Source organism: Engystomops pustulosus, chromosome 6 (genome assembly GCF_040894005.1).
Source record: "Engystomops pustulosus chromosome 6, aEngPut4.maternal, whole genome shotgun sequence".
Taxonomy (NCBI): domain Eukaryota; kingdom Metazoa; phylum Chordata; class Amphibia; order Anura; family Leptodactylidae; genus Engystomops; species Engystomops pustulosus.
In genome coordinates, this window is record NC_092416.1 from 56,738,855 (window position 1) to 56,752,948 (window position 14,094).

Consider the following 14,094-nt stretch of genomic DNA (forward strand, 5'->3'; position numbering starts at 1 on the left):
AAGCACGAGCCATTACGTCACAAATCTATGTAACAGATTTTACACAAATAAAACATATAAAACATGAAAAATACATCATCGGTGTGAGGGAATATGTATATTTGACATTCAAATGACATGAAGAGATGTATATAAGTGTATATAGGAAACTAGATAATACCAGAGAATCAGACGAGGACCGATATAACCGGAAGTGGATAAATACAAGTAGCCTCGTTTGTATTTGACAGTGGGTTTCCGTGGTAACCTAGACGCCTGCTTGGACATAGGGGTTGCTAGGTAACCCAGGGGTTTGGCTATGACGTAGGATTACTACGGAAGCCTGTGAGGGTCAAGAAGAAGCTCGTACAGCGCGATCTACAGCGTGAAATCGCTTGCGCTGTTTGGTGGAGCCAGAAAATTACTATCAGCGATCAGCAAAGATGCAGAGGACTGGAACAGGTAAGTAGTATAGGTGGTGGTAAAGGGACTAAGGGGATAAGGTGGTGAAATTCAAGTGGATTCTATAATGGCATTTAGGCCATTTGGATATAGTGTCCCTAATTTAAAAATCCAATATGATTCTCGTCTATTGAGTGTTTTAATTCTGTTATTACATTCCATAGGTACTTGTTCAATAGGGATAAGGGTTAGTTTTTCGAAGGTACAGTCGTTTGCCAATGTCAGGTGTTTCGATAAACTTTGTTTCAAGAATCCCATCTTAGTTTTATGTCTATGACCATTCATCCTTACCCTCAGGGTTTGGATGGTGCGGCCTACGTATTGCAGGCCGCAAGTACAATTAATTAAATATATAACGTAGTCGGAAGCACAGGAGAGTGCTTGTTTAATTTGGAAAATTTCTCCCGTGTGGGATGATTTAAAGGATGAGGTGCCTGAGGTGATCATGTCACAGCAGAGACATTTTTTATGGCCACATTTTTTTATACCCTTTTTCTTTTTTTCTTTTCCAAGTTGATTTTGATTTTGAATATTGGCTGGCTTTAATTTGCTTGGGGCAAGGATGTTCTTTAGTGTTGTGGCTTTGCGGAAGGTGATTTGGGGTCTTTTAGGTATAATTCCTTCCAGATGGGGGTCTTTTTGCAGAATTCCCCAGTGATTGTTGAGGATTCTTCGTATTTCTTTATTCCCTTTGTCAAAAGTAGTAATGAAATTAAGTGAAAAGGATTTGTTTTTAAAGGTTTTTTTATTATTGGTATTGGTTCGGTCTTTCTTTTTTTGTAATAGTTCGTTTTGATGGATCATTAGATTCTTTTTAAAGGCTTCTTCTACTAATCTTTTTGGATATTTTTTCTCGTAGAAGCGTTTTTTTAAAATGAGAGACTGTTTTTCATAGTCGTTCGTTATGGTACAATTTTTCCTGATGCGATGGAATTGGCTAAAGGGGATGTTATTTAGCCATTTTGAATAGTGAGCACTACTAAAATCCAGGAAACTATTACTGTCTACTGACTTGAAATGTGTTTTTGTTGAAATTTTGTCCATATCTGAAAATACCAATAAATCAAGAAATACTATTTCTCTTTTATTGATGTTCATGGTGAATTTGATACCCCAGTCGTTATTGTTAAGGTATCTCACAAATTCTTGAGCTTCACTCTCTTCTCCTTCCCATATAACAAACAAATCATCTATGTATCTTTTGTAATATTTTATATTCATAGACCAGTTGTGTTGGGAATAAATGTTAAGGGACTCGAACCTCCCCATGAATAGATTAGCATAGCTGGGGGCGGCCCGAGTCCCCATTGCCGTCCCTTTTTTTTGGGAGGTAAAGAGTATTTTCAAAGAGAAACATGTTATGTTCTAATATGAATTTTAGACTATTTGTCAAAAAAATCACTTGATGTTCGGGAAGGGACGTGTGGTTTCTTAAATACCAATTGGTGGCTTCTATCCCCAGATGATGTTGGATATTTGAGTATAAGGAGGTAATATCTAGAGTTAGGAAATGAAAGTTGTCTTTCCATTGGAAGCTATGCAAATCTCTAATCAGGGAGGAAGAATCTCGCAGAAAAGATGGTAAGTTTGTCACAATAGGTTGGAGATACAGATCTAAAAAATGTGATAGATTGCAAGTAAGTGAATCTATACCAGATATTATCGGACGGCCGGGCGGATTGGTGAGGTTTTTATGAACTTTTGGTAAGTGGTAGAAAATTGGTATCGCTGGATGGTCCTGCTAAGTCAGCAACTTCCGTAGCCGCAGGAGTAGGTGATGTCGACTGCGTTGGATGGCAAGCTAGAGCAGATTCCTCCATTTCCACGGATTCAGGCTTTTTCTGCGGTCCAGTAGGCGGTCGGTCCCCTAATATGTCAATGGCAATTTCCTTAAACTCAAGAAAGGAGGCCTGGGCATGTTGAGAAGAGATAATCTTTAGTTGACACCTTTGATTTCTATCAACAAGTCCATTAATGAATTGTTCCCTCAGGGTTTGGTCAGAGGTTTCAGCGTCTTTGGGTTCAAGACGGGTTATGGCCTTCCATGTCTCCTGTAGGGAGAGGGCAAAGTCTCGGAGGGACTCTTGGGGCTTCTGTCTTTTCCCGAAGAATTGCTGCTTCAACTCTGAGGCAGTACACTTGTCAAAGGTGTTGCGCAACCTATCAAGAATTTGGACCACATTCTGACACTGTTCTCGGGGCCAAGACTTGACTTCCCGGAGAGCGGGTCCTTTCAACTGCCCGGTTAGGATGCCCACTTTCTGTTCCTCTGTGAACGGGTACAGGGCCAAGGTGGCTAACAACTTGTCTCTGAATTCAGGGAGACTGTGTGATTCTCCCTCGTAGTGGGGTAACCAGGGGGCCCCCGGATAGTAGGGCATAGTCAGAGGCATCATGGTGGGGGTCCCAGGGACACTAGCCGTAGCAGGGCTGAAGGGACTCTCTGGAGGACTTAACATGCTCCGGTACCCTGAAGAGGGACCAGGGGACGGGACTTGCTCCAGTCCCGTATCTTCGTCCTGGGCGGACATGACTGGCCTAGCTGAGGGAAGCCTGTAGGGTTACACAATGTCCGTTGCTATGGGCGATGGCTAGAATGGGACGTGGGCACTTTAAGACACAGTCACTATTCCCTGGGAGGTGAGCCAATAACCTAGCGTCGGAAACAATCTCTACCCCCTTTAACTTCCCCAGCGGTACTCACTCAGGATCAGCCGCGGTGACAGGACAGCTCCGGTGCATGAAGGACTCTGTTCCCGATGTCCGGCAGGCAGCAGGGGATCGGTGATGCTCAGCGGTGTTCTCCTCCAGTCGCAGGACACGCGCACCGGATGAGGCGCACGCTGCTGGCAGGCTTCAGGCGCGGCCTGCGCCGAAATCCAAGATGGCCGATTAACCCTCTTCGTTGCCGGCCACACACGCTCCAGCTCCTCCTCCACGGTACTTCGCGCCACTCGCGCAGGGGGCGGAGCCTAGTGACGACTCTGGAGTTCCCGCCAGTGAGGATTTGGCGGGCTGGAAATTCTTGCTGCGCCACACGTCTCTGAGGTAAATGCTTCAGGCGCAGCAGCGCCGGATGTAGCAGAGCTGACAAAGTTCTTTGCAGGGTTTAACCTCTTGAGTGCTGGAGCGGAGCTCGACAGCACGTGGCAGCAGTAATACAGTTCAATGTGAAACACACAAAGTCACTTGGGCCTATACCCGAATGGCAGCAGGGTTAGGCAGTACAATCGTTTCTTAATAAAGTACAGTCTTTAGTGCCAGGATAAGGCACAGAAGTATATATCCTGTGATCGTGACGCCACTTGCAACATCCCCCACCGGGGCCTAGCCTTTTCTTGGGGCCTGGAGACAGCCGGGGCCCGCAGTACCTGAGTGGCTGGTGGTTGCGGCCTAAGCACGCTTGTGTCACGGTGCTTGGTATGGGGAACCGGAGGGCTGTCCTACAGCCTGGCAGGTCTCCAGTAGGGTGGTGTTGGCAAGAAATGATGAGGGAGAGGCTGCTATAGCAGATCTCCCTGGGGCAACCCTTTGGTGTCTAGAGTATGAGTCTCTGTGTGGTGGACAGGGTGCCCGTGATGGTGACAGCCGGAGTAGCAGGGACCAGACGGAGGCAGAGGTTGAACAGAAACACTTACAGTTCTTTATTGGAACCGACAGGAACATCAGCAAAGTGCCTTTAACAAGATGGTGGAGTGCTGAAGAGGTATTTGGAGGGAGCCACAGGAGGTAGATCGCCAGCCTGGATGCAATGGCAGGCTGGGAGGTAGCTGTGTCCTAATAGGAAGCTTCAGCTTGTCCTGGATTGCTTCAGGTATCACCCTTGAAGGTAGGATGATACCCCTTTCCTCTCTCTCTCTGTCTAACTTGTTCAGACTCTCTGGTCTGTCTGAAACTCCTCTAAGAGTCTTCTCTAGAACATTCCTGGCCAGGGGTTTTGTTACTCCCACTGGTCAGGTGGTGGCTGCTCCTCCAATTACCTCTCAGCTCACAGAGACAGGATGCAATACATGTGATTGGCTGACACATATGACATCACATAAAACAATTAACTCCTGACTTACCAGGCAGGATCTACCACTGCAATGTCCCCTGTGTGATGTAGTGACATGCTGTGGAGCTGACTAGACCCTACACAGGCTGCAAGCTACATGGTGGGACGTATTCGCAAACACAGCTCTGCCTTGCATCGGCGAGGGTGTTGCAGATACATTAGATACTCTGCAGACAGGAGCTGCAGGCTCTATTTACAGTTCATCACCTTCTATTTACAAAATATTCTGCAAAACGCTGAGCTCAAAGCAAGAGCAAGAGAAGTTTGCACAAGTTTGCAGAAGCTTGCAGAAGTTTGCAGATACTACAAACAATTGTCCCCCATGTAATTCTGCAGAGTATCACCAGTGTTTCTGAGGGAGATATTGTGCAGAATTACAGGGGTGCAGCAGGAGACCAGCACTGGGGGATCCCCTCCAGGAGAAGCCCCTGCTGAGGAGGTCACTGGGTGCAGGGTGTCACACACCTGGGTGCTGCTGTGAGTGTTATCTTCATTCTGGGCTGTGGGAGAAGCAGAGAGGAGCTTGTAGCAGGATGACATGTAAGTGCCCGAATCTAACATTGCGCCTAAACTGCGCCAAAATTGCGCCTAAACTGTGTTAAAGTAAAGTGATTAATAAGAGGCAGAAAATATACTTATCACAGATGGTTGTAGCTTGTGATAATTCTGGCAAAACAGTGCGCCAGAATTTAGGCGCAACTACTACACTTAGGCGCACAAAAGTGATAAATGTGGCCCATAGAGTACTATAGCTAGAGCCAGTTATCCCTGGCAAAAAATAGCCAATTTCCTATGCTTTAGTGTACAAAGAGGAGGAGAAGGAGGACAATGAGGAGGAGGAGTGCATACATTATTCAGGTTGAGCTTCTTTCACCTGGTGGAGAATGAAAATCCGGAGAAATCCAGGCTTTATTCATCTTGATAAGCGTCAGCCTGTCAGCGCTGTCAGTCGACAGGCGTGTACGCTTATCGGTGATGATGCCACCAGCTGCACTGAAAACCCGCTCGGACAACACGCTAGCGGCAGGGCAGGCAAGAACCTCCAAGGTGTACAGCGCCAGTTCGTGCCACATGTCCAGCTTTGAAACCCAGTAGTTGTAGGGAGCTGTGTGATCATTTAGGATGATGGTATGGTCAGCTACGTACTACCTCACCATCTTTCTGTAAAGATCAGCCCTACTCTGCCGAGACTGGGGACAGGTGACAGTGTCTTGCTGGGGTGACATAAAACTGGCAAAGGCCTTGTAAAGCGTACCCCTGCCAGTGCTGGAAAAGCTGCCTGCTCGCCTACTCTCCCTCGCTACTTGTCCCGCAGAAGTACGCCCTCTGCCGCTAGCGCTGTCAGAAGGGAAATACTGTTTCAGCTTGTGCACCAGGGCCTGCTGGTATTCATGCATTCTCACACTCCTTTCCTCTCCAGGGATGAGAGTGGAAAGATTTTGCTTGTACCGTGGGTCCAGGAGAGTGAATACCCAGTAATCGGTGCTGGAATAAATTCTTTGAACGCGAGGGTCACGGGATAGGCAGCCTAGCATGAAATCTGCCATATGTGCCAACGCGCAAGAATTCACTCCCCTCACTGGCCTGACTGCCCATTTCCTCCTCCTCCAACTCCTCTTCTTCTGCCCATACACGCTGAACAGTGAAGGACTGAACAATGGTCCCCTCTTCTGTCTCGCCAACATTCTCCTCCTCTTCCTCCTTATCCTCCTCCACCTCCTCCGATATGCGCTGAGAAACAGACCTAAGGGTGCTTTGGCTATCAACAAGGGAATCTTCTTCCCCCGTCTCTTGTGACGAGCGCAAAGCTTCCGACTTCATGCTGACCAGAGAGTTTTTCAACAGGCCAAGCAGCGGGATGGTGAGGCTGATGATGGCGGCATCGCCACTGACCATCTGTGTTGACTCCTCAAAGTTACTCAGCACCTGACAGATATCAGACATCCACGTCCACTCCTCATTGTAGACTTGAGGAAGCTGACTGACCTGACTACCAGTTCTGGTGGAAGTTGACATGTGGCAGTCTACAATCGCTCTGCGCTGCTGGTAAACTCTGGATAACATGGTTAATGTTGAATTCCACCTCGTGGGCACGTCGCACAACAGTCGGTGAACGGGCAGTTGGAGGCGGCGCTGCGCTGCCCTGAGAGTGGCAGCATCTGTGCTGGACTTCCTGAAATGCGCACAGATGCGGCGCACCTTCGTGAGCAAATCAGACAGATTGGGGTATGTCTTGAGGAAACGATGAACTATGAGATTTAACATATGGGCCAGGCATGGCACATGTGTTAGTCTGCCGAGTTGCAGAGCCGCCACCAGGTTACGGCCGTTGTCACACACAACCATGCCTGGCTTCAGGTTCAGCGGTGCCAGCCACAGATCAGTCTGCGCCGTGATGCCCTGTAATAGCTCTTGGGCGGTGTGCCTTTTATCGCCTAGGCTCAGCAGTTTGAGCACCGCCTGCTGTCGCTTAGCGATGGGACTGCTGCTGTGCCTAGAGCTACCGACTGATGGCGCCATGCCCACGCATGGTAATTCGGAGGAGGAGGAGGTGGAGGAGGGGTGGGAGGAGGAGGAGGCATAGTAGGCCTTTGAGACCTGGACCGAGGTAGGCCCCGCAATCCTCGGCGTCGGCAGTATATGAGCAGCCCCAGGGTCAGACTCGGTCCCAGCCTCCACCAAGTTAACCCAATGTGCCGTCAACGATACATAGTGGCCCTGCCCGGCAGCACTCGTCCACGTGTGCGTGGTCAGGTGGACCTTGTCAGAAGCGGCGTTGGTCAGGGCACGGATGATGTTCTCTGACACCTGCTTGTGCAGGGCTGGGACGGCACATCGGGAAAAGTAGTGGCGGCTGGGGACCGAATACCGAGGGGCGGCCGCCGCCATGAGGTTTCGAAAGGCCTAGGTCTCTACAAGCCTATAGGGCAGCATCTCCAGGCTAAGCAACTTGGAGATGTGGACGTTGAGGGCTTGGGCGTGTGGGTGGGTTGCGCTATACTTCCTTTTGCGCTCCAGCGTCTGGGGTATGGAGAGCTGAACGCCGGTGGATGCTGTGGAGGATGTCGAGGTGTTTGGGCCGTGGTCCTGGGCAGGGGGCTGACTAGCAGATGACACAGGGGAAGGAGCAGTGGTGTGCCCGGCCGGAGGTGAAGGGGCTTGGTGCCATTGAGTGGGGTGTTTAGCATTCATATGCCTGCGCATACTGGTGGTAGTTAAGGTAGTAGTGGTGGAACCCCTGCTGATCCTGGTTTGGCAAAGGTTGCACACCACAGTCCGTCGGTCATCCGGTGTTTCTTTAAAGAACCTCCAGACTTCTGAAAATCTAGCCCTCGCCACGGGAGCTTGACTACGGGCAACATTTGGCACTGATGCACCAGCTCTGGCCCTGCCTCTCCGTCTGGCCCCACCACTGCCTCTTCCAACCTGTTCTGCTATAGGACTCGCCTCCGTCTCAGAAGCACTGTGTTCACCCGGCCTATCAACCCAGCTTGGGTCTGTCACCTCATCATCCTCTGATCCCTCAGTCTGCTCCCCCCTCGGACTTCCTGCCCTGACAACAACTTCACCACTGTATGACAACCGTGTCTCCTCATCGTCCGACACCTCTTTACACACTTCTTCCACTACGTCAATAATGTCATCATCACCCACAGACTGCGACCGGTGGAAAACCTGGGCATCGGAAAATTGCTCAGCAGCAACCGGACAAGTGGTTTGTGACTGTGGGAAGGGTCCAGAAAACAGTTCCTCAGAGTATTCCGGTTCGAATGCCAAATTTTGCTGGGAGGGGGAAGACTGGGGGGAAGGAGGCTGAGGTGGAGGAGCTGGAGGAGTGCTGATTTCGGTGACATGGGTGGACTGCATGGAAGACTGACTGGTGGACAAATGGCTAGAAGCATTGTCCGCAATCCACGACATCACCTCTTCGCACTGTTCTGGCCTCAACAGTGCTCTACCACGAGTCCCAGTAACTTGAGACATGATGAACCTAGGGAGTGTAGCTCTGCGGCGTTCCCCTGCTCCCTCATCAGCAGGTGGTGTCTCACCCCGCCCAGAACCACGGCCTCTGAACCCTGCAGTAGTTGGACGCCCACGTCCACGCCCTCGTCCTCTACCCCTAGCCCTCGGGTTAAACATTTTCAAATTTTCAAAATTGGGGTTCTCCTATGGCTATTTTATTGCCCACACTCAAAGCACACTGCTTTGGCAGATTACTGTGAGTTCTAAAAAGAAATAAACGTAAAAAAAAATAAATCAGCAGACTGCCTAATTCAAATCAAACCCCTAATAAATTGTCCCACTTCGGTGTTTGAGGTGGATATGTGTGTCACTAAGAGCTAAACACAAGTCTCCCTGCAAATTCCTCACAATATGGTACTAGCTGCACTACTAATGCCAGCAAGCCCAGCCACAAGCAAACCAAAAAAAAAGGAAAATATAACGCTATTGTAGGCCTAAATAAGCCGTTGGGGTTCTCCTATGGCTATTTTCTAGCCCACACTCAAAGCACACTGCTTTGGCAGATTACTGTGAGTTCTAAAAAGAAATAAATGTAAAAAAAAAAAAATCAGCAGACTCGGCGTGATTCAAATCAAACCCCTAATAAATTGTCTTACTTCGGTGTTTGAGGTGGATATGTGTGTCACTAAGAGCTAAACACAACGGTCGCAAGTCTCCCTGCAAATTCCTCACAATATGGTACTAGCTGCACTACTAATGCCAGCAAGCCCAGCCACAAGCAAACCAAAAAAAAAAGGAAAATATAACGCTATTGTAGGCCTAAGTAAGCCGTTGGGGTTCTCCTATGGCTATTTTCTAGCCCACACTCAAAGCACACTGCTTTGGCAGATTACTGTGAGTTCTAAAAAGAAATAAACGTAAAAAAAAAAAAATCAGCAGACTCGGCGTAATTCAAATCAAACCCCTAATAAATTGTCCCACTTCGGTGTTTGAGGTGGATATGTGTGTCACTAAGAGCTAAACACAACGGTCGCAAGTCTCCCTGCAAATTCCTCACAATATGGTACTAGCTGCACTACTAATGCCAGCAAGCCCAGCCACAAGCAAACCAAAAAAAAAGGAAAATATAACGCTATTGTAGGCCTAAGTAAGCCATTGCGGTTCTCCTATGGCTATTTTCTAGCCCACACTCAAAGCACACTGCTTTGGCAGATTACTGTGAGTTCTAAAAAGAAATAAACGTAAAAAAAAAAAAAATCAGCATACTCGGCGTAATTCAAATCAAACCCCTAATAAATTGTCCCACTTTGGTGTTTGAGGTGGATATGTGTGTCACTAAGAGCTAAACACAAGTCTCCCTGCAAATTACTCACAATATGGTACTAGCTGCACTACTAATAGCAGCAAGCCCAGCCACAAGCAAACCAAAAAAAGTAAAAATAAAACGTTATTGTAGCCCTAAGAAGGACTGTTGGGTTCTTGTAGAATCACTCCTGCCTAACACTATTCTAATAGAACACCCTAACGCTTTCCCTGACCAGCAGCAGCTCTCTCCCTAGCGGCATCCAGACACAGAATGATCCGAGCAGCGCAGGCAGGGGCTAGTCTATTCCAGGGTCACCTGATCTGGCCAGCCAACCACTGCTATCGACGTGTAAGGGTACCACGTCATGCTGGGTGGAGTGCAGAGTCTCCTGGCTTGTGATTGGCTCTGTTTCTGGCCGCCAAAAAGCAAAACGGCGGGAGATGCCATTTTCTCGAGCTGGCGAAATACTCGTCCGAGCAATGAGCAGTTTCGAGTACGCTAATGCTCGAACGAGCATCAAGCTCGGACGAGTATGTTCGCTCATCTCTAATAATGAGATAATTTTGGGTGAGAAAGCAATAAGGAGTAGCAGGTCTTCTCACCAAAAATTGGCCTACCTCAATACACAAGGAAGTCTTCAGGTTGGTACATGCCAGTGAGATTCACAAAGTTCACAAAGACCCATTTCCTTATGTAAGGGGTGTTTATAATCTAGAGAACCTGGTCTAAGTTAAATCTGTTCTCCCACTCGCCAAGCAACGGCCCACAATTTTTATGTTATTTTAATCTAAGAGCTGTAATCAATTTTTCCTTGTGATAACAAAGCTTATTTTTTGTGGGACAGGATGTAGTTTTATGAGGGAGCATCGGAATAAAACAGCAATTTTTTCTGCAGTATAAATAAGTCAGTCTATAGATATCTGTGATTGCAGAAGTCTCAACCATGTAATTATGTTGAAGACAAAGGTTTTTTTAAATTTTTTTGGAGGAGACTTTGTGGTTATTATTAGAGATGAGCGAGCACTAAAATGCTTGAGTGCTCGTTACTCGAGTCAAACTTTTTTCCGATTCTCGAGTGCTCGTTTCGAAGAACGAACCCCATTGAAGTCAATGGGAGACTCGAGTATTTTTCAAGGGGACCAAGGCTCTGCACAGTGAGGCTTGGCCAAAAGCCTGGAAACCTCTGAAAATGATGGAAACACCTCAAGAAACAGCAGGGGCAGCATGCATGGATGCCTCTGAGGCTACCTAATCGCACCATTATGCCAAAAATTATGGGCAACAGTATGGCGATGACAGAGTGACCAAGAGTGAGGCAAGATAGCATCTAAAACACCCAATAATTGACCCTGACAGTATAGGGGACGGCATGCAGAGGCAGCGGCAGCAGCGGCAGCAGCGGCAGGCTAGAGAGTGGCATGGCGACATACCCCAAATGGACTCAGGCTTCAAACCAATTTAAAAAATTCCTTCTGGCGAGGATAACTTGTAGCACTGTACCTATCAGTATTTGGCCTGGTTATGGCAGCAGAGAGGAACCAAAGGAGGTGAGCAAGAAGCGCTGAAATGATTTACTATGTGAACAAAAGGTTGATGATATATTTAATTGATAACACAGCATGGCAGCGACAGAGTGACCAAGTTCCATAACAAATAATTAAATAGCATTGCAGTTCTATATATTTTTTTTTTTCGGAAATGGTTCCTGATTAAGAGCGACGGTATGGGGCATCCATATTGCTCCGCTATGATTGAAAATTCAGGTCTTCAGCATGGTGGCGACAGATGGGCCGAGTTCCATTACGTATCTGGTGAAACACCCGAAAATTCTGCCTGACACAGCTCGTTTACTAAGGGGACGATGTATGGTGGCAGTAAGGTTATAGGTTGTAGGTTAAAGGTTGCTGCAATTCAATCGATGTTAAATGGATCTTGGGATGGAGCTGGCGGTCCGCTGCCAGGTGAGCTTTCGCTTGTCCAAGCCCGTGCCTCTCGGTTCCTCCCACCCAAAATGGACCTGGGGGCCCGAAGCGTTTACTTTGAAAAAAATATAACTTTCAAAGCAGACGGGGGCTACAAACAGCATTTCTAAAAACATTTTTGTAAGATCAAGTGTAGTACTGTTCTTATAAGTGTTTGGCCTGGATATGAATGTAAAGAGATGCGCAAGTAGCGCTGGAATAATATCGGTCAATGATAAAAGTTTGGCTGTATATTTTGTGGATAACACAGCAGGGTGGTGACAAAGTTAACAAGTTTGATGTGGAAGCTGTTAAAACAACCCAAAAGTTTGCCGGACGCAGCTCGTTTGCTATGTCGACGATGTATGGAGGCAGCTATGGAGGCGACATGTGGTGGTAGCAATGGAGACAAAGGGGCAGATTTACTTAGCCGGTCCGTTCGCGATCCAGCGGCGCGTTCTCTGCGGTGGATTCGGGTCCGGCCGGGATACACTAAGGTAGTTCCTCCGCCATCCACCAGGTGGCGCTGCTGCGCTGAAGTTCCCCGGAGGCGCGCTGGAATGCCCTGAAATTCACCGGCCTATACCTGGTGAAGGTAAGTGTACTTTTCGCGACACATTTTTTGTCTTAAATGCGGCGGTTTTTCCGAATCCGACGGGTTTTCGTTCGGCCATGCCCCCCGATTTCCGTCGCGTGCATGCCAGCGCCGATGCGCCACAATCCGATCGCGTGCGCCAAAATCCCGGGGCAATTTAGGTACAATCGGCGCAAATCGGAAATATTCGGGTAACACGTCAGGAAACCGCGAATCGGGCCCTTAGTAAATGACCCCCAAAGTGTGGAGGCAGCAATAGAGACAACGTGTGGAGGCAGCTATAAAGACGACATGTGGAGGCTGCTATGGAGACAATTAAATTTGGATAGTGCCTGTATGTGGCAGTCCAAAAAATTTTCAAAACACAGGAGCGGGTAGGTGGCCCTCCAGAAAAATTAAATAGGTAAAGTGCCTGTATGTGGCAGTCCAAAAAAGTTTTCAAAACAGAGGAGCGGGTAGTTGGCCCTCCAGAAAAATTAAATACATATATACCTGTATGTGGCAATCCCAAAAATTGTTCAAAACAGAGGACTGGGTAGGTGGCCCTCCAGAAAAATTAAATAGATATAGTACTATAGCTAGAGCCAGTTGCTTCTGCTTTAGTGTACAAGGAGGAGAAGAAGAAGGAGGAGGAGTGCATACATGAGAAGTATTCAGGTTTAGCTTCTTTCACCTGGTGGAGAATGGAAATCATGAGAAATCCAGGCTTTATTCATCTTGATAAGCGTCAACCTGTCAGCGCTGTCAGTCGTCAGGCGTGTACGCTTATCGGTGATGATGCCACCAGCTGCACTGAAAACCCACTCTGACAACACGCTAGCGGCAGGGCGGCCAAGAACCTCCAAGGCATACAGTGCCAGTTCGGGCCAGATGTCCAGCTTTGAAACCCAGTAGTTGTAGGGAGCTGCTTGATCATCATGAAAGATCAGCCCTAGTCTGCCGAGTGTCTTGCTGGGGTGACATAAAACTGGCAAAGGACTTGTAAAGCGTACCCCTGCCAGTGCTGGACAAGCTGCCTGCTTGCCTACTCTCCCTCGCTACTTGTCCCGCAGAAGTACGCCCTCTGCCGCTAGCGCTGTCAGAAGGGAAATACTGTTTCAGCTTGTGTACCAGGGCCTGCTGGTGTTCATGCACTCTCACACTACTTTCCTCTACAGGGATGAGAGTGGAAAGATTTTGCTTGTACTGTGGGTCCAGGAGAGTGAATACCCAGTAATTGGTGCTGGAATAAATTCTTTGAACGCGAGAGTCACAGGATAGGCACCGGAGCATGAAATCTGCCATATGCGCAAGAAATCACTCCCCTCACTGGCCTGACTGTCCATTTCCTCCTCCTCCTCCAGCTCCACTTCTTCTGCCTATACACGCTGAACAGTTAAGGACTGAGCAATGCTCCCCTCTTCTGTCTTGCCAACATTGTCCTCCTCTTCCTCCTCATCCTCCTCCACCTCCTCCGATACGCGCTGAGAAACAGACCGGTGGGTGCTCTGGCTGTCAACAAGGGAATCTTCTTCCCCCGTCTTTTGTGACGAGCGCAAAGCTTCCGACTTCATGCTGTCCAGAGAGTTTTTCAACAGGCCAAGCAGCGGGATGGTGAGGCTGATGATGGCGGCATTGCCACTGACCATCTGTGTTGACTCCTCAAAGTTACTCATCACCTGACAGATATCAGACATTCACGTCCACTCATTGTAGACTTGAGGAAGCTGACTGACGTGACTACCAGTTCTGGTGGAAGTTGACATGTGGCATTCTACAATCGCTCTGCGCTGCT